Source organism: Zootoca vivipara, chromosome 4 (assembly GCF_963506605.1).
Source record: "Zootoca vivipara chromosome 4, rZooViv1.1, whole genome shotgun sequence".
In the NCBI taxonomy this organism is placed as follows: Eukaryota; Metazoa; Chordata; class Lepidosauria; order Squamata; family Lacertidae; genus Zootoca; species Zootoca vivipara.
In genome coordinates this window covers 88,325,968-88,352,175 of record NC_083279.1, presented here as the reverse complement: position 1 = coordinate 88,352,175, position 26,208 = coordinate 88,325,968, and the positions used below count along the sequence as shown (strand labels likewise).

The window sequence follows — 26,208 nt, the reverse complement described above, 5'->3', positions numbered from 1 at the left end:
GGCTGGAAGCATGGGGCCGCATGGTTGGCACCTGTCTGCTGCCCATCAGTGGTGGATCTTGGGCTCTCAAATGTTAGCGGAGCTCTGTGCGACACCAAAATCTGGTTCTCTCATTCTAAATCATATTTGCGGTGCCGCCTGTGGTGCCAAGACTCTACACCCACTCCCCTAAATCTACCATGCTCTACGTGGGGCGACCCAGAACTACAACTAATCCAGAATGCGGCAGCTAGACAGGTGACTGGGAGTGGCCACCGAGACCATGTAAGACCGGTCCTGAAAGACCTACATCCCAGTACATTTCTGAGCACAATTCAAAGTGTTTGTGGGATAGTATTTAAAGGGCTGTAGACCTGAGGCCTAGTCTGTAAAATGGAGCCTTGGCCTCCTGTTTTACAGGATCTCGTGGCAGAGGCGGGGTTTGTGGGTGTGGTGCGTTGTTGTGCCTAATCCCTGTGACTGGTCCCACGTGTCCCGATCCATGATCTATTCTGTTTGTCCCCCCCCCTCTCTATGACCGGCGTATCTCATGACGTTTTGAAGGATGGTATTTATTTTTGTCTTGTGGATTTGGGGGGGGGGGTAGTGGTGCTAAATTGTAAAGTAAAAACCCCTTGCCGTGCCCCCAAGTGTGTTGCTGTGGGTTATCTACCCCCCCACCCTACATCAGCCCATGACCTATTTGGGCTCCTCCTCCCCCCACCTCCCACCCAGGGCTCCATTTGGGATAGTATTTAAAGGGCTGTAGACCTGAGGCCTAGTCTGTAAAATGGAGCCTTGGCCTCCTGTTTTACAGGATCTCGTGGCAGAGGCGGGGTTTGTGGGTGGGGCCCATTGTTGTGCCTAATCCCTGTGACTGCCCCCACGTCTCCCGATCCATGATCTATTCAGTTTGCCCCCCCCTCCATGACCAGTTTTGAAGGATGGTATTTATTTTTGTTGTCTTGTGGATGGGGGGGGGGGGGTAGTGTTGCTAAATGGTAAAGTAAAAACCCCTTGCCATGCAGGGTCCTACATAAATCAAAGGCCATGCTGCGGCCTGTGCCAACCCCCTCCACCCAGGCAGACCCCGACCTCCACTTGGAAATGTTGGTTTTTTGGTGGGGTTTTTTTTGGGGGGGGTAGTGGTGCTAAATGGTAAAGTAAAAAACCATTGCCGTGCCCCCAAGTGCGTTGCTGTGGGTCCCCAGCCCCCTGGGCCTGTCAGGGGCCTACATAAAACAAAAACCTAGTGGTTGGTCTGATAATGGCCGCCTTGGTTTTCAGTTGCTTGGTTGATGATGATGTCATTTGATTTGTGGGTGTGGCTTAGATTTCTCAGGAAGGGAGGGGGTGTACTGTGGGAGGAATTCCACTTGAGGGCGCTGTTTGACTTGGTGGAAAAGCGGGTCAAATCCTGCCGAGGTGTGTGATTTGAGGTTTTTCATGTCCCCTACAACCCTCGGGGAGTGGCCTGGATCGTTGTGTCAAAATTTCAGGACGATCGGTCAAGCGGTTACGGAGAACATAGCGGCCGGCAATTTCAAGATTTTTACATTTATATATATATAGATTATTATTATTATTACTGCTGGACCCATCCCTCAGCCAGGGTTGAGTCAGACAAGCCCCCTGGACTTGCTGCAGTGAAGTTGTAAACTCATTGTGCAATGGCAGAGTTGTACATTTCAATAAACATCGAGTTTTTCTTTTGCTTCCAGAAACTTGTTTGAGAAAGGAAGAGGCAATGAAGGGCACGAGCAATTACGCTTAAGGAAGGAAGGAAAAAAAGAGCCAACAAGGATATATTGTAAATGACACTATTTTGTTTCTCATTAACTGCTCTGAAACTGCTATTTCAGATAACAAGGAGGCGTAATGGCCAGAAGCACCAGTGCCTTGTTTTGCTTCCTGTCTCCATATTTAACCGTTAAAATAATTTAGGGCTGAGCTAAAGAAGTTTTCCAGAAAAGGATGTTCAGCTTGCCACATCAGTTTGCATTTAGAAAAAACCATCATGAATATTCATCAACATTTCGGCGTGATTTTCTCCTAATAGAAACATAGTTGCGTGCAATTTTGTCTAACGTGCAGGTATTTTGCAAAGCAATCTTGCTTAATGCAATGCGTCTTGGTATATTATTTCCCCTAATACAGTATAGGCATTTTGATGTACACTTTACCCTAATACATGCATTTTTCTACATAACACTTGACTGCAGAACTGCATTGTGACCTCCAGAGTAGTTTGTCTTTCAAAGGACATCTCTGCTACAGTTCTCCAATTGTTTGGGAAAATAAAAATTAGGTAAGTTCGCTTTCATATAGGACTAAATCAAATCCCATACCCCCCCCCAAAACCTACCTGCCAGCATGTTCAGGGGTAATTCATGGTGATCTTTCTGGGAAATTGCCCTTTCTGTGTTCCAGAGCCTTGATTTTCAGACTTTTCTGTAAGCCCTAAAAGCCCTAAACGGCCTCGGTCCAGTATACCTGAAGGAGCATCTCCACCTCCATCGCTCTGCCCAGACACTGAGGTCCAGTGCCGAGGGCCTTCTGGCGGTTCCCTCGCTGAGAAAAGCAAAGCTACAGGGAACCAGGCAGAGGGCCTTCTCGGTGGTGGCACCCGCCCTGTGGAACGCCCTCCCACCAGATGTCAAAAAGGAAAACAACTACCAGACTTTTAGAGGACTTTTAGAGTTTAGGGAAGCTTTTAATCTTTAAGAAATTAGTGTATTCTAATATTTCTGTTGGAAGCCGCCCAGAGTGGCTGGGGAAACCCAGCCAGATGGGCAGGGTATAAATAAGTTGTTGTTGTTGTTGTTGTTGTTGTTAGCATAAACATCCAAGGGATTTCAAGATGCATTTTTGTAAAATTAATGGTATTTGCAATGTAGGTAAATGTATGATACGTCTGGAACTTGTGGGCCTCTGTTTACACGTGCTTCCCCTCCTCAAAGTAGCCTCAGAAGCAACGAGCCAAGCACTTCATTGGCAGCCCAGAAACTCCAACCATCTTCTCTGCAGCTCACCAAATCCTCACTGTGAGAAAAAGGAAGCCCATAAAACATCAGGGGGGAAAGTTCTGGCTCCGTCTGCTTCCCACTGTGCTAGTTTTTACTTGCCGGCAATTATGTTACATGGAGAGCTTTCAAAAGTAGGGTTCCCCCACCCCCTCGCCGGAATGGTACTAATCCATTCTACCAAGTTTCCCTCTTGTTTGAGTTCAGATTGTAACCTTGGGGGGGGGGGGAGGCCTTGTCTTCATGCACTCTGCAAAGCACCATGAGCATGGATAGTGTAATAATGCTAGAATCATTGGATCGCAGAGTTGGAAGGCACCCTCAGGCTCCAAGCCCCTGCAATGCAGGAATCTCAGCTGAAGCATCCATGGCAGATGGATAAGCAGACGAATCCAATAAGATGATGCCATTCTTGGCTCCATGGGGAGGAAGGGCGGGTATAGGAATTCAACAAACAGCAACAATGGTAGTGATAATTGATCCCATGTAACAGGGTGGCGGGTGGTGCTGTGGTCTAAACCACAGAGCCTAGGGCTTGCCGATCAGAAGGTCGGCGGTTCAAATCCCCACGACGGGGTGAGCTCCCGTTGCTCGGTCCCAGCTCCTGCCAACATAGCAGTTCGAAAGCACGTCAAAGTGCAAGTACATAAATAGGTACCGCTCTGGCGGGAAGGTAAACGGCGTTTCTGTTTAGGGAAGCTTTTAATCTTTAAGAAATTAGTGTATTTTAATATTTCTGTTGGAAGCCGCCCAGAGTGGGTGGGGTATAAATAATTTATTATTATTATTATTATTATTATTATTATTATTATTATTATTATTATTATGTGTGCTGCTCTGGTTTGCCAGAGCCGGCGTATAGCTTCCAGGTCATGTGGCCAGCATGACAAAGCTGCTACTGGCGAACCAGAGCAGCACACGGAAACACCATTTACCCTCCCGCTGTAGCGGTACCTATTTATCTACTTGTAGTTTGACGTGCTTTTGAACTGCTAGGTTGGCAGGAGCAGGGACCGAGCAACGGGAGCTCACCCCGTCACAGGGATTCGAACCATCGACCTTCTGATCAGCAAGCCCTAGGCTCAGTGGTTTAACCACAGCGCCACCTGGGTCCCAATGGTCAGGGGTACCTTTACCTTTATCTAACAGTCTTAGGCTGTTCAATGCAACCCACTTTAAAGATGGTGCTTTCTGAAAGTTCTGGTCCATATCGTTCCACTTACAGGCAATTTGTGTTTGGAACCTGAATGAGTTATACGACAAGTTTGGAATCCTCTTGCAGAAATAGGTCGTTTGACTTCTGTGTTTCAAAGAGGATTTGTTTTATATGACATAGTAATGGTAATCCTGCATGTTTGAGGGCCAAGCTTGATGTCATGTTTTCTTTCCTTCCAGAGATTGCTTTTGCAGTGATTCAAGTATATCTATCACACACACACACACACACACACACACACACACACACACACACCAGTTTTGCAAGGGGGAAAACCATGAACAGAACCTGCCAGGGACTTTGAATGTGTTGAATGGGATTTACTCTCTCGTAAATGTGCTTAGGACTGCAGTCTCTTTGTCTAATTTCTGTGAAATCATATATGTCCAAGGAATGATTCCAAAAAATAAAATGGCTTACAATCTGGAAGTGCTGGGGATACTTTCGAGGAGGAATCCTGCTTCTCATGGGAATTATTTGGGTGCAACACTGCCAGAGGTTGGAGAAGACATGTTGCAAAGCGGCACCAATATATCCAAATATTTATTTATACAGGGGAAAGGGAAAGGACCACTGGACAGTGAAGTCCAGTCAAAGGTGACTATGGGGTGCGGCGCTCATCTCGCTTTTCAGGCCAAGGGAGCCGGCGTTTGTCCACAGACAGCTTTTCCTGGTCATATGGCCAGCATGACTAAACCGTTACTGGCGCACGGAGGACAGTGACAAGTGCCAGAGCGCACAGAAACGCCACTTACCTTCCCGCCACAGTGATACCTATTTATCTACTTGCACTGGTATGCTTTCAAACTGCTAGGTGGGAAGAAGCTGGGACAGAGCAACGGGAGCTCACCCCGTCGTGGGGATTTGAACCTCTGACCTTCCGATCGGCAAGCCCAAGAGGCTCAGTGGTTTAGACCACAGCGCCACCTATTTATTTATATATTGCAGGGCTGGGGAACCTGTCGCCCTCTGAATATGGCTGGACTCCCACCAGCCCCAGCCATTCAGGATTGTTGGGAGCTGTAGTCTATCAACATCTGGAGGCCCTCATATATGTGTAGAAATACCACAGAACTCTACTTCCAGGCTGGGGTGTTGTGAGTTTCAGGGAGTTCATGATGCTTGCCTCACAGAAGACTTGAGAATATAATAATAATAATAATAATAATAATAATAATAATAATAATAATAATAATATATTTATACCCCACCCTCCCCAGTCAAAACCGGGCTCAGGGTGGCTAACACCAATAAAATTACAGTAAGACATAAAAGAAAAGAAAACAATTAATTAAAATACAGATTAAAATACAATATTAATATTTAGAATAATGCAGCCTCATTTTAAGTAGTCCATAAATCAAAACCATGAGGGAGGAAAACACAGGGGTCAGACTGAATCCAACCCAAAGGCCAGGCGGAACAGCTCTGTCTTGCAGGCCCTGCAGAAAGATGACAAATCCCACAGGGCCCTGGTCTCCTGTGAAAGAGCGTTCCACCAAGCCGGGGCCAATACTGAAAAGGCCCTGGCACTAGTAGCTCGGGATCTCCAGAGTATTGTTGTTTGTGGACCTTAAGGTCCTCCGTGGGGCATACCAGGAGAGGCGGTCCCGTAGGTACAAGGGTCCCAAGCCGCATAGGGCTTATTTCCTCCCTGGCTCAGAATAAGAGTAGGTGAATCTGTCTACTTGCGATCTGTGTTGCTTTCCCTGTTTTGCTTTTCACCCATAGCTCTGTTCCATTCCTGCATTAATGACTACCAGCTTTGGATGCTGACTCCTGCCTCATCTCTGTCTAGGAAGACAAGCGCAGGGCGACACAGACAACCGATAGCTTCACCTGCACCTATGGAAGGAGTCTCTGGTGGCTGCAGTGTAAGAACCGTCCCAACTTCCAGCTGCGAGTGCTTGCGACATGTGAGAGGCTTTGTATAGCTTCGCACCTGCACGATGTTCCTGTAATAATAGCTGTGAGAAATGGACAGTGTGAGAGCGCTCAGCACAGCACATGGCTGCGCTGCTGACTGCACAGCAATCGTGGGGACATAGGAAGGTGCCTGATGCCAACTCAGTCCATCTAGCTCACTATTGTCTACACGGACTGGCAGCCAGTCTCCAGGGTTATGGGCAGGAGCCTTTCCCAGCTCTACCTGGAGATGCTGGTGATTGGACCTGATATCTTCTGCATGCTCTATGACTGAGAATCATAGAATTGTAGAGTTGGAAGGGACCCCCAAGAGTCATCTAGTCCAACCCCCTGCAATGCAGGAACAGGGATGGGGAATCCTCCAAGCCCCCTGGACTGCAATGATCACCTCAGTATTGGTGGTTGCTGAGAGTCCTGTGAGCTGTGCTTTGCAGCCCCGGACAATCAGCCTTGCCAAGGGCTTTACAAGTGCTGTCGATCAGCCGATCAAAGGTAGCTGCAAACCCCTCTTTGCCCCAGCTGCAACTAAACTCGTCCCATACGTGATGTCAGGTGAAGAGCAGGTGGGTGTTGCTTGGCCCCAAATGCCTGGTGGGTCAAATGGGGAGGCCTGGTGGACCTCATTAGGCCTGCGAACCAGACGTTCCCGGCCCCTGCTTTAGAATTCGAATTCAGAGCGGAGCTTCTGTAAATGGCAAGCGCCGCCAAGACATCAGGGTTGCCTCCTTATGCACAGGGATCAGGTGAACCATTGCACTGCCTTGGGGTGGAAACTGACAGATGGATGACGTTCGCCGCATGTGGCGTATGATGTTTCTCCCTTCCTGCTTCTGGGGGGCACAAAACAAAATGATTAAAAGCAATCTGGAGATATTAGCTGCATAACAAGAGACGAATCTGGTGTCTCGTGTCCCCGGCTCTGATTTATGCCAGCTAGGTGTGCATTATATTCCCTGCCTCATCAGCTCTGCCAGACTCTCAACCAATAAATCTCACAAGGTGTTGCAACTTGTAATATTTCGAGCCACGTGCCTTTATATAGACAACTCAACTGTGGATGGCATTGCTCCACCAGCGGGAGCCTTGGCCACGCGCCTCGCCCCGGAGGTCGAAAGAATGTTGTTTGCACAAACTTCTGTCTTCTTTTACTTACATCCTTTGCATGTATATTAATTCCCCACCCACTCCTCTTTTCCCCTTACCTCACCGCTACCGTAGATTCTTAATTGTTTTTAAGAGGTGCACTTTGTACGCTTGTAAAAAAAAAAAGGAGCTGAATCTATCAAAGGGACAAGACGGGAGATATCCGCAGAGCTTAAACAACAATCAAGCGAGCTGTTTTTTTTTTTATCATCTTTCGCTTGTAACATACATCTGATCCAATTATTGCCACAGAGGTGTTGGCAGAGTGCATCCTCGCTATGCAGAAAATATTGAAGCAGCAGCAATGGAGAGAGAGGGAGGGAGAAAGAAAGAGAGAGAGGAGAGAGACCATATGCCATTATGTAGCAACTGTGCTTTGAAGCAACCTCTCGCTGAAACATCACAAGATCAATACTGCAGAGAGTTCCACTCTCCTGTATTATTACGGGGAAGCTTCCTGCTGGCGGCTGGCGGCCCACTTCCCATTTAATTGCGCTCGCATTTAAAATTCTGCTGCACCTGCAACGTCTGCCGTTGTTTGCAAGCCGGTTATGAACAATGAAAACTTTCCCCAAAAATGTCAGGCGAGAGGCAACGGCCATAAATCATCCACCGATAGCATCACGTGAACCTGGCTCCCAAGGCAAATGGCCCTGAAGATGGAGAGGGCCGAGTTTATCAGACAGGCAGCATCTTCCGCTGGCGCCGGCACAGAGAACCACAAGCAGAAGACAAGACATGGGCACCTTTCCTTCCTGCCGTTTCCCAATGCTAGGGCCGAAAAGCTTTCCCTGCCTTTATGGATCCTTTACCGTTTTGCTCTGTTTTCGTTTTCCTTCCTCTTCATTTTTAGTGTAAATTAAAAATATTCTATACCACTTTTCATTTCTTTTTTCTTGAGAATCAGAAAGTGGTGTGAAGCACAATGCAAAAATACAACATACCAAACCAATCATTAAAAAGTTGTGGGAATGTTCAGGGAGGCAGGAGAGGATATATTGTTTGGTGATATGCTTCCTAACTTGGGTTAGGAAGTTCTGTATCTTAGCAGAGTTTAAACCAGGCATCCCCAAATTGCGGCCCTCCAGATGTTTTGGGACTACAACTCCCATGATCCCTGACCACTGGCCCTGTTAGCTAGGGATCATGAGAGTTGTAGTTACAAAACATCTGGAGGGCCGCAGTTTGGGGATGCCTGGTTTAAACATTCCCCTTTAATCGCACAGCGGTTAACTTGTTGCAGGCTCATCTGAGCCTCTCAATATCAGATTCCTGATAAGATCCCTTCTTGTCCCTCTTGAAAAGAATAGACACGGCAGTCTTATTAAAGTCAATGTAAAAGTAGTTTACTTACAATCATTCAGTTCACAGTTAGATCCCCAAAAGGCAGACTTAGGTTACAAAAGTACATATCTACATGAACTATCCCATAAGGGAGTTAGTCCCAAGTGACTGCGACTGAGCAGTCACTTCTCCTAATACATAGGAAAACAAAAATGGAGAAGAAAAAGAAGCAGAAGGAGATGTGCTCCTCTACCCAGAATAGGCCACACCCACTTCAAGTCACATGCAGTGGAAGTCTGTCCCAGCTGAGGAGGAAACAGGAAGTTTTCTCCCAAGTGATACAAAACATTCCCCATCATGTCCACTGTAGGAATGTTGTACTTGACTGCTATAAGTTTCACATCCCACAAAAGTAAATGCAAAACAAACAGATTAAAAGCCAGACTAATAATTAGTTTGATAGGGTGGTACATATGGTTCAATTTGCACCAATTTGTTTGTTTGTTTGTTTGTTTGTTAGATTTATATACCACCTTTTCCTCCAAGCAGCTCTCAAGGGTACATGGTTCTCCCCTCCTCATTTTATCCTCACAACAACCCTGTGAGCTGAAGGTTAAGGGAGGATTTGAACCCCAGCCTGCCAGGTCATAGTCCAACAAACCAACCATTACACCACACTGGCTGCAAAAGAGAGAGTGCTTCTGAGCTCGTGCTTTTTTAAAAAAAAGCAACACAAGAAATCTCTCTTGATTTCCCATGATCCTCCATGCTGAGACATTACAAATCAAAAATAAAGGATTTCCACGCATAGCTGGCTTCCGTTCTCGATTCCCCTTCAAGCTGCCAGTGCCGGTATATGAGTTAAATGACCCTGGAGCCAGACAGGCTGCGGAGATCTGTTATTCTTAACTGCCATTTGCAACGGCTCCGAAAGCTCTTTTTTCCTTCCCAAAAAAGGGAAGCGTGCAAGAGCACAGAGGGATTCCAACTGTTTCAAGTGGCCGTTCGCCACCGCTGCTGCTGCTGCTGCTGCGCCTCTCGTTGCTCTCATTATTTGCAAAGGAGATTGACAGCTCTGGCAATAACAATAACCTTTAGCTTTGCATTTACGACAAGACACTAATGATCTTCGCCAAGGGTTTAAAGGAGAGCCCACTGCAGCTGGGAGAGGTCATCCTTCATTATTGGCTCTCATTTTATCCGTTATGCATTTATTTTAGTCGAGACGGCTGTGGCGGGCATGTCAAATTGAACATGGGCATAGAAGAACAGGGAAGATTTCTGCATCGGCCTACAGAGAGAACTTTGGCCCTGTGGCAAACTCTTTTTGAGTTCCCTTCTCTGCTCCATTCTACAATTCTGGGGTGAGGAACATTGGACTACAACTCCAGGATGGTCAATGGTCAGGGATGATGGGAGTTTAATGTCAACATTTGGAGAGTCACAAGTCTTTCTTTCTCTTTCTTTCTTTCTTTCTTTCTTTCTTTCTTTCTTTCTTTCTTTCTTTCTTTCTTTCTTATATACAGTGGTACCTCTGGCTGCAGGCAGGATCCATTCCAGAGGTCTGGCCAGATCCTGAGGTTTTCACAACCAGAGGAGCACTTCTGCGCATGCGTGCGTGGCAAAACCCGGTAAAATACTTCTGGGTTTCCCAAAGTTTACGTAACCAGAGGATTACGTAAGCGGAGAGGTACTGCTGTACTGTAAGTATCTTTGCCAGAAACCACTGAAGAAGACCTTCAATCAAAATGCATTTGTGTTAGTTTTCATTTTAGGGTTTTTGTCATTTCATTTAACGAACACCAGAAGAGCCTGCTGGATCAGGCCAGCAGCCCATCTGGTGTCCAGCATCCTGTTCTCACAGTGGCTCAACCAGATGCCAGAGGGAAACTCAGAAGCAGGATCTGAGAGCATCCTGTGGCTTCCAGCAACTGGTACTCAGACGCACTACTGACTCCAACTGAGGAAGCAGAGTATAGCCCTCATGGCTAGGATTTTGTGTGATTTGGACATCCACATCTCAACTTGTCTGCATTCATCTTACAGCTATGAGTCATAATGTAAGAAAAACATCAACACAAAATGAAATCCGAAAGCCATTCTTACAGAATTGCAGGTGCTGGCAAGAACTGTCATGAGATAAGTAGGTACCTTAAAAACAGTGCTTTTTTCATTTTTAAAAAATAGGAGTACTCTCATTTTGACTCAAGAAAATCACAATTTTCTAGTTCAAATTGGGGGAAATAAATACAGCAAATGGACCAAAGTACAAAGAACATGCATAACCTCATATTACACAGCTGACAGCTCACAGTAACTTCCACATTGGCGTGAGGTTGTGTGCACTAACATATTCCCGATTCCTCTGTTTGCTGTTGGTGTCCGTCGCCAGGTGTCATCCTTTCAAAAACCATACACTGAAGGCTTAAACAAACACAGAGGGCCTACCAATTTTATAAACGTTAAGTTGGCTACAGTGTTTAAATCCATTCCACACTGCTTCACACATTAAATGATCACTTCCAACTGGGACTCAGGAAACACTGGGAAAGGAAATGAAGCCACCATTGGAGGTGGTAACAACGAAACTGACCAATCACCATGCTAGATTCCAACTCCTGCTTCACACATTAAACATTCACTTCTGTCTGAGACTTAGGAAACACCGTGATAAGAAATGAGGCCGCCATCGGGAGTAGCAACGGAACCAACGATTCACCGTGCTAGAGAAGAAACTATTTTTATTCTTATTTTTTTTTTAGTTTCTTCTCCTGTTAGATTCACAAAATGTTTAGGGCTGTGTGTACCCCTGTGTCCCCCCAGAAAAAAAGAACTGTTTAAAACAACCTATCAAATGTGCTCACCTGGATTGCGACTGTTGCCTTCCTGTTTGGAAAATGCGGCTTTTTCTGCCAGCCATGTTGAACATCTATGTCATTTCTCCCCATTGTACTTCCTCCTGTTCCTTTAAAAAAAAAAAGAAGAAGAAGCTTTGGTATAAATTCCTCGGCCTCCCCTTTCATTCTGTTGAAGAATTCTGAGAGGTATTCTAATATTAATAAAAGCCAAGCACAGGCAAAGTCGCCCAGGCGAGATTATTCACACAGAACAATGTGTCAGTAATGTGGGTGTACACGGACTGTAAATTCAGCCTGCGACATGCAGGAAAATAGATTGCGGTGTCAACTTAATCAATGGTTCATCCCAATACTTCTCCAGCAGTTGGCCCTTATTACAATCACAGGACTGGCCTACCACGGTGGGGAAAAAATCAATCAGCTGCATTTTCTAAGCCCTGAGAATAACAGCAGAAACGTAATAAGAAATACCAATAGCAAATAACCCTATTACTCCACCAAATAGCAGAGGTGAAGTATGTTTTCCACACAGCAAAATGCCCAGAAATCCTTTCAGGACATTATTGCAGATGTTTCAGGCAGACGAAAAGAGTGCAGCGGTTGTATGGCCAACATCATTAAACACTCGTACCTGTGAATCTGATATTTGTTATCGTCAAAACGAGTGGGGCCTGCAACAAGACATTGCAGCGTGGAATGCACTGTCTTTCAGAGCTCTGGCCAGCCGGGTCCTTTTTCATGCTACTGCATTCCATTCGTCCTCCGTTAGCTTTTTCGTTCTCTACCCACGACAGTCAGTCATCATCCTTTCAACAGCCAGTTCAAGAGCATTTCAGGGTTCTGAAGGGGGGAGAAAGCCACAAACAAATAAATGTAACAACAGCCACTATTCCGCCAGCAGCAGACTTCCTATTTTGGCTCCTTCTGCCTCTGAGGCTGCCGTTCTGTGCCTCTGTATTTGGGATCAAGTCCTGCTGGTTTCAGTGGAGCTGACTTCTAAGTAAACACACAGGCGAGGATGGGCAAGCCTGTTGTCTCTCATTCCACAATATGTATTTCACCCTCTAATAGCTCTGCAGGCTGTTTAGCTTGATTGTTTCTCCTGCTGCCAGCAATGCCACATTCCATCTATTAACCGCATTCTGTGCAAGGAATTCCACTTAAACTCTGCGAAGCTCTTGCGCCATGTCTGAAGTGCACAGCCCTGCTGTTCCCGTATCTGACGTGAGCTAATAATAACCCAGGTAGCGTTTATCTTTTCTGCTCCCCTTATGAAAATTTTGTTTACCTTAACGAGGTCCCTCCGTTCAGCTCTCAATTTTCAAAGGCTTTGCTGTTGAGATTCCTTTGCTCCTCTCTCCATCCTTTCTGAAGAACCAAAGTCTCTCTCTCTCTCTCTCTCTCTCTCTCTCTCTCTCTCTCTCTCTCTCTGTGTGTGTGTGTGTGTGTGTGTGTGTGTATGTGTTCTTCTTTTTTTAATCCTACTGGTTGCCTTCTGTTCTGTGCTTTCCATTTTTAGCACGCCATTTGTCAAGCGGAACCATGCACAGGATTTCAAGCTTGGCCTCTGTGCATCCCCTCGCTTCGGCAGAGCAGGGCAGCGCCTTCCAAATCGCACGCAAGACGCCGCTTTCTGGTGTTAGACGATGGAGAATATGTATCTGTGCTGAACGATCTGAGAGGTTTATCTGCCGGTCCTTTGCCAGATGGCCTTATGACAATCCACACGCTGTTCCTTTCTCTCGAGGATCTTTGAAATCAGAAGTCATAGAATCATAGAATCATAGAATCATAGAGTTGGAAGAGACCACAAGGGCCATCCAGTCCAACCCCCTGCCGAGCAGGAAACGCCATCAAAGCATTCCTGACATATGCCTGTCAAGCCTCTGCGTAAAGACCTCCAAAGAAGGAGACTCCACCGCACTCCTTGACAGCAAATTCCACTGCCGAACAGCTCTTACTGTCAGGAAGTTCTTCCTAATGTTTAGGTGGAATCTTCTTTCTTGAAGTTTGAATCCATTGCTCCGTGTCCGCTTCTCTGGTCAATCACTTTGCCAATCACTTGGTCAATCAGAGCTTTGAGGGTGGGTTAAAAACCTAAGAAGAGTCCTGCTGGATTAGACCAAAGGCCTATCCATTAACAACAACAACAACAACAACAACAACAACAACAACAACAACAACAATTTTATTATTTATATGCCACCCATCTGACTGGGTTGCCCCAGCAGCCACTCTGCGCAACTCCCAACAAAATATTAAAAATGCAATAAAACATCAGCCATTAAAAACTTCCCTGAACAGGGCTGCGTTCAGGTATCTTCTAAAAACCAGTTAGCTGTTTAGCTGATTGACATCTGGTGGGAGGGGGTTCCACAGGGTGGGCACTGCTACTATGGCCAACCAGCTACCTATGGGAATGTGAGGAGTAACAAGTAACCGAAGGGGTTAACTGTGTACTGTGTAGCACCTGACCACTGAGGAAGATCATGTTACAGAATGTACCAGAAGTGTTTCTGTGTGTATCAGTTGGTTTCGTTTTTGCCTGGGAGACGGTCGCAAGATGTCTGCGCTCTCACCAGGTTGTTTGTTATTTTCTCTTTAAAATAAACTCCAGTAGTTATTAGAACACCTTGGACTCTGTGTGTTCTTAAGAGGCTTTTTATCCAACGGCTATACAAGTTTCCGCTGTGTGTGAGAAGAAGAAGAACTCTGCTGTGTGTTTTACTGCCAGCCCGGGTCTACGGAGCAGAGGCGCTAGAGAAAGCGTGCCGGGCGGTAACCAGTGGCTCCTAATTGAGTCATAAACAACTCAAAGGAGTCCTATACCCGTCACAGGGAAACCAAAAGGCCTTTGAAACTGTTGTTAATTATCATTATCGAAGCAAGCCAAACCCAACACACACACACACACACCTGACAAGTAAGAATAACTATTCATGAATCTGGCAAAGTGGGTTCTAGTTCCTGAAGGCTAATGCCACAATCTGTTCGTTTTTATTTTTTAAGGTGCCACCAAACTTGTTTTCATAGAATCACAGAACTGTCATCTACTGCCACTGCTAAAGATTCCATTTTATGAGTTTGTGTCTGGCTGCTCTGAAGAAACCTATGTTGAACACCTTCTTGCTGACAAAGACCCCGATGTCACCAGGGCTGTCAAGAAATTCTGTTTTATGGCAATGAGGACAAGACAGGCCATGGTGACAGCGACGGTCAGTGAATGAATACTGATTTTAGACTCTACTACTTTAGCTGATAAATAAGTATATATGAAATTATTGATTTTTTCTATCGCTTCTGTCCCTTGGTGCTGATGTAGGTCTTTTTTTTCAGCTGGAACTTGCCAGAACTCAGTTCTGGCATCTCTCAAGTGGGCGCCATTGCCATTATAAGAGAACAAGGGAGGTGTTCATTGTGAGTTCCAACGCTTCTTTTTCTAGAAAAATAACACGTTTAAATATTTGGTTCTAATGTTGCCTTTAACTTTCTGCAAACCTATACCCACTTACCTGCTAGTAAAATCTCATTGCACTCAGGTGGGCTTATTTTCTAGTAGACATGTATACTTGGTATACATCTCTATTCAACACGTAAGCCAGAAGGTGAGGCTTCAATGCTGATATCCCCTCTGGCTAGCAGGAGGAGAATAAATTATACAAAGTAAACAAACATGGAATTGAATTTATTTTACATGATTTATTCATCTGCTGTTGGCTCCAAGTTTGGGTTTGTTTGTTTATTTGTTTGTTTGTTTGTTTGTTTGTTTTAGTAATAAATCTCTGCCCATTAAAAAAAGGATTGTGACATTCTGGGGCACAATGTTTTGGAAAATAACCAGGGGGTGATTATATTATTATTATTATTATTATTATTATTATTATTATTATTATCCATTCTAAATCACTTTATTTTTTTAAGGGAAAAAACCTCAAAGCAGTTTCCAGCATCAAATAAATCAATGCAGAATAAAACATTACTGAAAAGAAAGTCAAATATAAAGCACACATTCAAAGCAAATTAATTAACAGTAAGCTAAAATATTATCTTTAAAGTTTTCAGAAGAAAACAGTACAAAGGAGGTCAACTACAGAATGCATACTCAACACAGCAAAGCTACCCCAAACATTTCTTTTTTCAAAGGAAAACATTACTAAAGGAAATCAACTATAAAATGCACATTTGAAATAGCATAACTAGCAAGAGAATAAAAGATCACCTTAAGCATAGGACGTATCTGCTGCTGTTGCTTGCAATCTTGCCAATGGGGGTTCATGGTGAGAGGTAGCTGTAGAAGCTCAGGCTCAATGACCTGGGTCTGCACTAACAAACAGCCAAGGTAGCACATGACATGACATGCCCTCAAACGAAACACAGTACAGTCGTACCTTGGTTCTCAAATGCCTTGGTACTCATCCCTTTTGGCTCCCAAACGCCACAAACCCGGAAGTGAGTGTTCCAGTTTGTGAACATTCTTTGGAACTCGAACGTCCGACTTGGCTTCCATGGCTTCCGGTTGAGTGCAGGAAGCTCCTGCAGCCAATCAGAAGCCGCGCCTTGGTTTTCGAACAGACTTCTGGAGCGGATTACGTTCGATAACCAAGGTACGACCATACGTGCCCTAACTATGGCCAAAAGATTAGTACTGATGAACTGGAAGAACAAAAATATGGTCTCCTTTAATCAATGGATTGGAGGCAATGACAACACTCGCAACATATGAACGGATTGCGTATAGATGCAGACTTTGTTTGGATAAATATATTGATATTTGGAACGAGTTTGTACAGAATATAGTACGTTATTAATAATCATATACAGTGGTACTTCGGTTTACGAACTTAATCTGTTCCGGAAGTCTGTTCTTAAACCGAATCCATTCTTAAACCAAGGTGTGCTTTCCCTAATGAGGCCTCCCGCAGCCGGTGCCCTTCCACCATTTGGTTTCTGTTCGTAGGCCGAGGTAAAGTTTGGAAACCGGGACACTACTTCCAGTTTTGAGGAGTTCGTAAACTGAATCATTCGTAAACAGGACTGTTCTTAAACCGAGGTGCCACTGTATGTATTAGTATATATAAGAATCCTACATATAGTAGCGTATATTACACTTTTTTCTTTTTCTTTTTCACATTATTTTGTATAACTGAAAAAACTTCATAATAGTAATGATAATAAAAACGAAACTGGAGGTCAGCGCCGGAGTTCCAAGTGGGTTTCTAAGGGGGGGGAAATCCATTTTCAATTTAGTCTAAAATCCTGTTGGCAGACAGTTCCAACGAGCTCCACCTGGAAATGAGTAAACATGTTTGGATCTGGTTGCAAATGACTCTGTATAGCTTTAATATGGAAATCTTCCGCTGATGGTTAATTCCACACTGAATCCAGCCGAATACGTTTTGATCCTCGGTCCGCATGCATTCTGCCAGTGAAAACAAAGCCTAGTATTTGTGAGTCATATCGGGGCACGCTCTAGACCAGGAATGGGGGAATGCTGCTGGAGTCAGCCCAAAGCATCAATGCAAAGCATCGGGGATACTGGGAGATACAGTCTAGCAACTTTTGAATAGCCACAGGTTCCCTGTCTCTGCTGTAGACACATGCACCAAGGAGTTGTCCTGGACACTAATGCTAATTTCATGCTAATTTTAATGCTAATTTCATCGTACACCAAAGGATAAATGGACATAAATCTGACATCAGGAACCACAAGACAGAGAAACCAGTAGGAGAACACTTCAATCTCCCAGGACATTCTATACAAGAACTCAAAGCAGCTGTTTTATTACAGAAAAATTTCAGAAACATCGCTACATAGCAACACATGCGCCATATGTAGTGACACTGCGCATGCGCATTATGTGCTAGAGCGGCTTCCGACGCCACTGTATGCAGCTGTCCCATAGAGAGATCGAACTTGCAACCTTGCCATTATCAGTGCCACGCTCAAACCAACTGAGCTATCCAGGCTGACATTTTGAAAAAAGGATAGTATATAAATCGAAGAACCAATAATAATATTCACCCTTGGCCAACCCTCCAGGAACCGTACACCTGTCTGTCACACACTCCTATACTTCGTTAAGGGTGCTGGGAACTGTAGCTGCCTTAGGGGTAAAGAACAATTCCCAGGATTCTTTGGAGCATGTCATGTGCTTTAAGTGTTCTTGAAAGGCATAGTGTATGGCATGGATGCAACCATGGAACAGAAATGGGGGGGGGTGTCCCTCCATCCCTATCCAGATGTAGCATTTGTCTAAATGCAATCCTTACATTGAAACACCCCAAAGGGTGTTCCAAAGGAACAGTCCTTGGGTTCATCGTATATAAGCTCTAATATCATAATTTATCAGGTTCGACAGACATTAATTTAATTCTAGTTACAGGTAGGTAGCCGTGTTGGTTTATATTTTGGTACTGTGTATCTGAAGAAGTGTGCATGCACACGAAAGCTCATACCAAAATATAAACTTAGTTGGTCTTTAAGGTGCTACTGAAGGAATTTTTTTATTTTGCTTCGACTCAGACCAACACGGCTACCTACCTGTAACTAGAACTATGGAAGGCACCACATTGAGCCGCATGAAATGGAAGTCCATCAACCTGTGTGTATCTGAAGAAGTGTGCATGCACACGAAAGCTCATACCAAAATATAAACTTAGTTGGTCTTTAAGGTGCTACTGAAGGAATTTTTTTATTAATTTAATTAATGAGGTTTAAAAGACATGGCTGATTCAAAAGCAAATGTACAGTTTTAATTGAACTATTTCCATTGTTTAACCTAGAGAAGAGAAGGGTAAGGGGTGATATGATAGCCATGTTCAAATATATAAAAGGATGTCATATAGAGGAGGGAGAAAGGTTGTTTTCTGCTGCTCCAGAGAAGTGGACACAGAGCAATGGATTCAAACTACAAGAAAGAAGATTCCACCTAAACATTAGGAAGAACTTCCTGACAGTAAGAGCTGTTCGGCAGTGGATTTTGCTGCCAAGGAGTGTGGTGGAGTCTCCTTCTTTGGAGGTCTTTAAGCAGAGGCTCGACAGGCCTATGTCAAGAATGCTTTGATGGTGTTTCCTGCTTGGCAGGGGGTTGGACTGGATGGCCCTTGTGGTCTCTTCCAACTCTATGATTCTATGATTCTATTCTATGATTTTTAATAATTGCATTTTCCTATCCTTTAATGAATGCTACCCACAGAAACCTAAGCACAGTAGCAGTGTTAAACCATTACATTATTCATAACAACACCAAATGATAAGTAGTTTTTTAAAAAGACAAAAAAAACCCTATTTTTCTGTTTTCATGTTTAAGTTGCCAGCCTTTGCTCTTTTTGTCCCTGATAGTAGCAGCGTCTTATCAAGCACCTGCTCTTTAGGATACAGCTTCCACCCAGACGATGTTCACTGTTTGGCCTCAACTAGTACCGAGGCTGCTGCTGAGAGACTCAAAATTCACCCAGGGCAGACCCAAGACATTTTCATGCTTAGGAGAAAACCTGCTGCAAGAGATGGGGGGGGGGGACAAATGTGGTTCCATTTACGTTGAAAGGTGACCTTACCTGTGTGTGTGTGTGTGTGTGTGTGTGTGTGTGTGAGAGAGAGAGAGAGAGAGAGAGAGAGAGAGAGAGAGAGAGAGAGAACATGAGATACAAAAAAAAAACGCACAGGGTCGGGTCAGTTCGTATCGGGAGAGACAGTCCTGGAGATATTGCGGTTCTGAGCCATTTGAGGTTTTGTGGGTAAAAACCACCACTTTGAATTGGGCCCAGAAACTAATCAGCAGCCGGTGCAATCAGGTCAAGATTGCCCCTGGGTGGACCTGGCCGCCAAATTCTGCACCAGCTGAAATTCCCCGACCGTCTTCAGAGGCATACAACACATTGCAGTAATTGCGTTGTCAACCAGCTAGCTTCAAAAACTCATTTGCTTATGCTGTTGAACATTTTCTACCCGGCATGATTCCTTTGCATGCTCTCTGGAGTAAGATCCTGCACTTTTCTTCTCACCATCTGTTCATGGGGAGTCTGTATATTGGGGCTCCTAGCTGGGACCCCACAACATGTGGCAACACATTGTTTTTCAAACTGTGTCCACAGGAGCCCTTGGAAGTTTGATGTGGGTTCCTCAGGGAGATGATCCATAATAGCTGACAAGCGTCGCTGAATGGCAGTCTGCCTACTGCTTTTGAGTCTTCCCTGCAGTTTGCGGCCCCAGGGGAGTTTTGGACACATCCCAGAATGCACTCTCAATTCTTCCGGGGCAATACTTAGGCTTGGCCCACACTCTGCATGAAATGACTGTGCATTCTAGAGCGGGCTCCGGATTTCTTCCCCTGTTCCCAGGGGCTTCCACAGCATGTGTGGCAGAGCTCCAAGCTGCCAGCGATCAGTTGATATGGAAAGGTTTCCTTGAAGATGGAAAGTATAAAGAACTCTCTGCATGTGGGGTGCTTCTCACTTTTTAACTGAGCATATTAATTAAAGAAAGGAAAACAATACAAAAAGAATGGTGTGCTTGGCCAAAAAAAAATTCTGAGAAATAGTCTGTTCTCTCCCCCCCCCCCCGCCCCAACTCACATTCCCTGCCTTCCTGACCAAAATATAAGTCATCAATAGGAGTATAGCATCTAGATCAAGGGAAGTAATAGTACCTCTGTATTCTGCTCTGGTCAGACCTCACCTGGAGTACTGTGTCCAGTTCTGGGCACCACAGTTCAAGAAGGATACTGACAAGCTGGAAGATGTCCAGAAGAGGGCAACCAAAATGGTCAAAGGCCTGGAAATGATGCCTTATGAGGAACGGCTTAGGGAGCTGGGTATGTTTAGCCTGGAGAAGAGAAGGTTAAGGGGTGATAGGATAGCCATGTTCAAATATATAAAAGGATGTCATATAGAGGAGGGTGAAAGGTTGTTTTCTGCTGCTCCAGAGAAGCGGACATGGAACAATGGATTCAAGCTACAAGAAAGAAGATTCCACCTAAACATTAGGAAGAACTTCCTGACAGTAAGAGCTGTTCGGCAGTGGAATTTGCTACCAAGGAGTGTGGTGGAGTCTCCTTCTTTGGAGGTCTTTAAGCAGAGGCTTGGCAGGCATATGTCAAGAATGCTTTGATGGTGTTTCCTGCTTGGCAGGGGGTTGGACTGGACGGCCTTTGTGGTCTCTTCCAACTCTATGATTCTATGATTTCTCTCTGCCTGTAGCATTTTCTTCTGTTGTGGCTAACATTTCATGCCAGGGCTGGAGGAGAAATTCAGCAAAGTTCCAGAGCAATGTGCAAACTAGCATACAGCCGTCTTTTAAAATTTGCTCTCCTCTGGATTTTCCAGTGCAGCTCTGCAGTCACGGATAGTGTACAAAAATGAATGTAGCAGGGTGAACTCTGCAACTTGAGAGAAATTTGCACCAAAATGCTGGTGAATTTTTGCAAAGACTTTAAACATGTGTGGAAATGTGGAGAAGGGAAGTTAAAATTGGGAAGATGAGAAACTGAGAGAAGCTGGAACGGGCGGATTCACCCATCCCTATTTATTTCCCACAATGCCCTGGAACAACAACAACAACAACAACAACACCCTTCTGATTGGGCTGCCCCAGCTACTCTGAGCAGCTTCCAACAATTATAAAACCACAGTTGTGCACAACACTTACAACCACCCTCGCCAAGGTCAGGGGAACCAATGGCCCTCCAGATATTTTTGGACTACAAATCCTATCATTGAATGGGGCTGCTGAGAGTTGGAATGCAACAATGGGTGCTGCCCATTGCTGATCTGGAATCAGCAGAGAACAAAACAAATAAAGAAGAAGGAAAATTATTGCCATAAAATGGACTAACGGTTCTTTCAAAATAGATATATCTATTAGGAGGAGGTATCAATCAAGACTTCAATTATCAAACAAGTCAAAGTAAAAAAGAAAAATCCTTTTGGGTAAGACTTGGGTATTTACCTTGATTTGAGGAAACTTTGCATTCCAGCACTGAAAAAATAAAGACCAGCCATTTGCAAAGTTCCAAAGAGACTTCGTTTTTCCCTGTCCAGCATTTGTTTGCACAAAAAGTCAATCTCCCAGATATTATAAAGCCTTTCAGTAAATTCTGGGATTTCTATTATTTTTTTTGGCTGGTTTCCAGTTCTGAGCAATTAACACCCCAGCAGCAACAAAGATAAGCCCTCTTCATCTATTCAAAACAAAATGTGAAGGCCTAAAGTGTGCAAGGTGTTCCAGAGGGGGTACTTGCTGGCTCTGCTCCTAGCATCTATGTACCCTGGTTGAGCCTATTCCACTTTTGACCTTCCTGTGTTGAACGGAAAAGTCTGAAGAGGAGATCCTAAAAGTGTTCGTCTGAAGATGACAACCAGGACCCCGACAATGCAGGTTTCCCAGTCATGTGTTTGGGTAAACATGCTTAGAAGCCATCTTCAGGCATTCCCATTTCCCCTAATATAGTGATAAAGGTAAAGGGACCCCTGACCATTAGGTCCAGTCGTGACCGACTCTGGGGTTGCGCGCTCATCTCGCATTATTGGCCGAGGGAGCCGGAGTATAGCTTCCAGGTCATGTGGCCAGCATGACAAAGCTGCTTCTGGCAAACCAGAGCAGCACATGGAAACGCCGTTTACCTTCCCGCTGTAGCGGTTCCTATTTATCTACTTGCATTTTGACGTGCTTTCGAACTGCTAGGTTGGCAGGAGCTGGGACCAAGCAACGGGAGCTCACCCCATCACAGGGATTCGAACCGCCGACCTTCTGATCAGCAAGCCCTAGGTTCAGTGGTTTAACCACAGCGCCACCTGGGTCCCTACAATATAGTGATAATAACATGCAAAAAAAATTAAAACGGCTATATACCGTATTTTTCTGTGTATAACATGAGGTTTTTTGACCCCAAAACGATGTCAAAAATTGGGGCTTGGCTTATACACTGGTAATTGATTACAGCTGGGAGCTGGAGATTGTCAGCAATGTTTTGGCGGCCAATTGGTGGCAATTCCCCCCCAAAAAAGAAGCTCAACAACTCTGGGCAATTTCCCCCCATTTTCTTAAAATTGAGCCCCCAGAAATGGGTGGTGTCTTATACATGGGGGCGTCTTATAGAAGGAAAAGTACAGTAAATATAATCCATAATAATATGCAATACAAAATACTATATAATTGATAATAAGAAGCAGTGACAAATTATTATCAGTGCCAACCCAGCAATTTAAACCATGGGCAGATGGATGTGAGCCCTCCTCACACCTCTTGGGCCCTTCCCAACAGCTGCTTTTTCTTCCAGATGTGCTCGCTTCCAGGGAGAGGGATTAAACTCAGGGATGCAGAGGGGTGGTTGGGAGATAAACGAGGGCCATATTCAGCATTCTTTGCTGCAATACGACTCCCTTTTAAACTGCACCCTCTCACACACTATTCTGTACTGCCGATTTATCCATATTTAAAAGCACAGCTCTGCCACCATCAGATATAGGAGAGGTTGCCAATATGGTACTCACCAGATGCTGTTGTGGTGGCCCATCTTCTCATCAGCATGGCCAATGGTTAGGGGTGATGGATGCTGCAGTCCAGCAAAATCTGGCAGGTGCTACATCCACTTCTCCAGAAATATAGCTTAGCCCCTGGGCAGCTATTGCACCATTAAAACAAGCAAGCAGGGATGTCCATTCTATATAAAGAATATTTGCTACCATCCACTTCACAGGAGACGAGGAATAATAAACCGTATCCATTTGCTCTGAATATAAACATTTCATAACAAGATATCGCAGCGTTGGTTCGTCTCCCGAAGCCCACTTTGATGGCCTGCGGTTGACCTAACATTTTCACAAGGATGCTTTTTCTAAAAGAAAAGAAAAAAGGAGAGGAGGAGACAAATAAATGCTGCTGAAAGCAATTACATCTTACCTGTCAATGAAACATAGCACTGCACATGGGTTTGCCAATTACCTGCTCATCTTCTTTAAAAACAGGGATCTTGAAAAGTGACATTTGCACAAACAATTAGAACTCATATTCCCATCATTTGGCATCCCAATCTGTTCTCTCAGTGCTTGGCCAGATCTCAAATAAAAAGAAGTCAAAAGTCTGGTTGGATTCCTTACATACTATGTGGTACATCGCAGCTGGCCCTCTTTCATGGTAGCTACCCTTATTTTATCTTTTGTCTTAATTAGTAATGGATTAAAGCCTTTCCTCCCATACAGTCCCTCAAAATTATTCTTCTTCCTCTCTGGTCTTTGAAATGGAGAAAACAGGTATCCACCAATAGACTTTCCATAAAATCTCTACACCGAGAAGATGTCATAACCTTTGGCATACAGCTTTGCTAAGGGAAAATACAGAGATTCTTGTGCCGATTTGCTTCCTGTCTTCTCTCTCTCTCTCTCTCTCTCTCTCTCTCTCTCTCTCTCTCTCTCTCTCTCTCTCTCTCTGCTCTTCCATGTTCTTATTCACTCCAAGAATCTTAGTAACCATCTGCTTTTTTAAAAAAAAGATGAATTTATAATCAAATGTAGATTTGTATAACTAACAATGAGTTGAATGCATGCAAGTTCTGCTCAAGAGTTGTTGTTGTTTAGTCATTTAGTCGTGTCCGGCTCTTCGTGACCCCATGGACCAGAGCACGCCAGGCACTCCTGTCTTCCACTGCCTCCCGCAACTTGGTCAAACTCGTGTTCGTAGCTTCGAGAACATCTCATCCTCTGTCGTCCCCTTCTCCTAGTGCCCTCAATCTTTCCCAACATCAAGTTAGTCATGACACAACATCAAGTTAGTCATGACACAAGTTAGTCATGTCTAGTCATTTCAATGGGTCTACTCAAAATAAATAGCAAAAACAAACGCGCCAAACTTAATCAGTTCCGGAAGTCCATTTGACTTCTGAAATGTTCAAAAACCAAGGCACAGCTTCTGATTGGTGAAGGTGCCCCGGAAACAATAGCCGACAGCTTCCGAAAAACGTTCAAAAAACCGGAACACCTACAGTGGTACCTCTGGTTAAGAACTTAATTCATTCCGGAGGTCCATTCTTCACTTGAAACTGTTCTTAACCCGAAGTACCACTTTAGCTAATGGGGCAACCTGCTACTGCAGCGCCGCCACCACCGCCGCATAATTTCTGTTCTCATCCTGATGCAAAGTTCTTAACCCGAGGTACTATTTTTGGGTTAGCGGCGTCTGTAACCTGAAGTGTCTGTAACCCGAGGTACCACTCTACTTCCAAGTTTTCGGAGTTTGAGAACCAAAGCGTTTGAGAACCAAGGTACCACTGTAATTATAACATGCCCTGTCTTTATCTCCTTTCCCCTGGGTGAAGTTTGTCACTTGCCACTGTCCTTCAGAGATGGCACCTCCTCAAATCCCAGACACTCACGCACTTAACAGTGCTGGAGTGTGGTGCAGTAGCAGACGTGTTCCTCTTAGAAAACCTGCTTTTTAAACTGGGTATTTTGAGCTGCTGCTGCTGCTGCTGTTGTCTTACTCTGGTCCTTGGATGCCTGTACTGTAGAAGGGCTTTTACTGCTCAAGGGGTTCGTTGCATCTTGATCTTGACCCTCATTAATGGATCCTGCCCTGTAGCTGTCTCCTTCCGCAATATCATTTCCTTTCTGGAAATTGAGGCAAAATTAATTGGACAACTCTGCCTGACTTGGCAACCAGCAGCTACAGTTTTGACTGCTGCGATGCAGACCACCAAGATCTCATTCCTGGTCAGTCACCACTGCGCCAGACTCCACGAGAATATACAGTACTGTATGTGAAATTAATGTCTTTTGGCCCTGGCATGCATCACGGGGCAATTGTTGATGCTGAATCAAATTTGTCATTTAACCATCTATCGACTCGTTTTGCAGAGGTCCTTTGGGAGGGCTCCGCAATCTCTTTTTGTTTTAACAACCCTGAACCATTTAGTTAGTATCACCAGCAAACCTGGCCACTTCACTGTTCACTCCTAACCAGTTTATGAACAAGTTAAAAAGGTCCCGGGATTGATCTACGGGGACTTCACTTTCTACATCAAATGGATAGTTCAGTTGGTCAGAGCATGGTGCTGATAATACCAGGGTTGTAGGTCTGATCCCCGTAAGGGACAGCTGCGTATTCCTGTATTGCAGGGGGTTGGACTCAATGATCCCCAGGATCCCTTCCAACTCTATGACATCTCTCCTTTCAGAGAACTGCCCATTTATTCCTGCTTTTTGCTTTCTACAACTTGCCCTGTTCCTGATTGACAAGAGGACCTCTCCTCTTATTCCTTGACTGCTAAGCTTACTCAGGAGTCATTGGTGAAGTAGTTTGTTGAAAGCTTTTTGAAAGCTCAAGGACACTCTGCCAACCTCTATCTATATACTTGGTGTCACTCTCAAAAAGCGCTAATAGATTTGTGAGACAAGGCTTGCCCTTTCAGAAGCCATGCTGACTCTGCTTCAGTAGGGCTTGTTCTTCTATATGCATGGCTATTTCATCTTTAACAATACTTCACACCAATATTCCCAGGACAGACTGCCTGTACTTTCCAGGATCCCCCAGGTCCCTTTTACATTAGCTACTTCCCAGTCCTCAGGTATAGAGGCAGATCTGACAGACAAGTTACATATTTTTGTTACAAGATCAGCAAAGTCACATTTGAGTTCTTTGAGAGCTGTCAGGCAGAATGCCATCCGGACCTGAGATTTGTCTGTTTGTATTTTGTCTATAGTCTATTATATACCGTAGTTGGCCCACGGATTTGATCCAGCAGGCCGCTTCTTACATTCTTTTGCCTCATTCAGTTTGACCCTTAGA

The 26,208-nt window shown here is 44.7% G+C and overlaps 1 long non-coding RNA gene across 2 annotated transcripts; it reads right to left on the bottom strand.

Annotated features, from left to right (window-relative positions):
• Window positions 1-5,364: 5,364 nt before the first annotated feature.
• On the bottom strand, window positions 5,365-12,835 carry LOC118085289 (uncharacterized). Of its 2 annotated transcripts, none has more exons than XR_004692619.2 (3): window positions 12,061-12,589; window positions 11,436-11,536; window positions 5,365-6,974 (listed from the first exon to the last, which is right to left on the bottom strand). It is a non-coding gene; the product is annotated as an uncharacterized LOC118085289 (long non-coding RNA). The 2 variants fall into 2 exon arrangements; XR_009557517.1 differs by lacking the exon at window positions 5,365-6,974 and adding an exon at window positions 12,718-12,835 and having other exon boundaries at window positions 7,403-11,536; window positions 12,061-12,269.
• Between the last annotated feature and the right edge of the window lie 13,373 nt (window positions 12,836-26,208).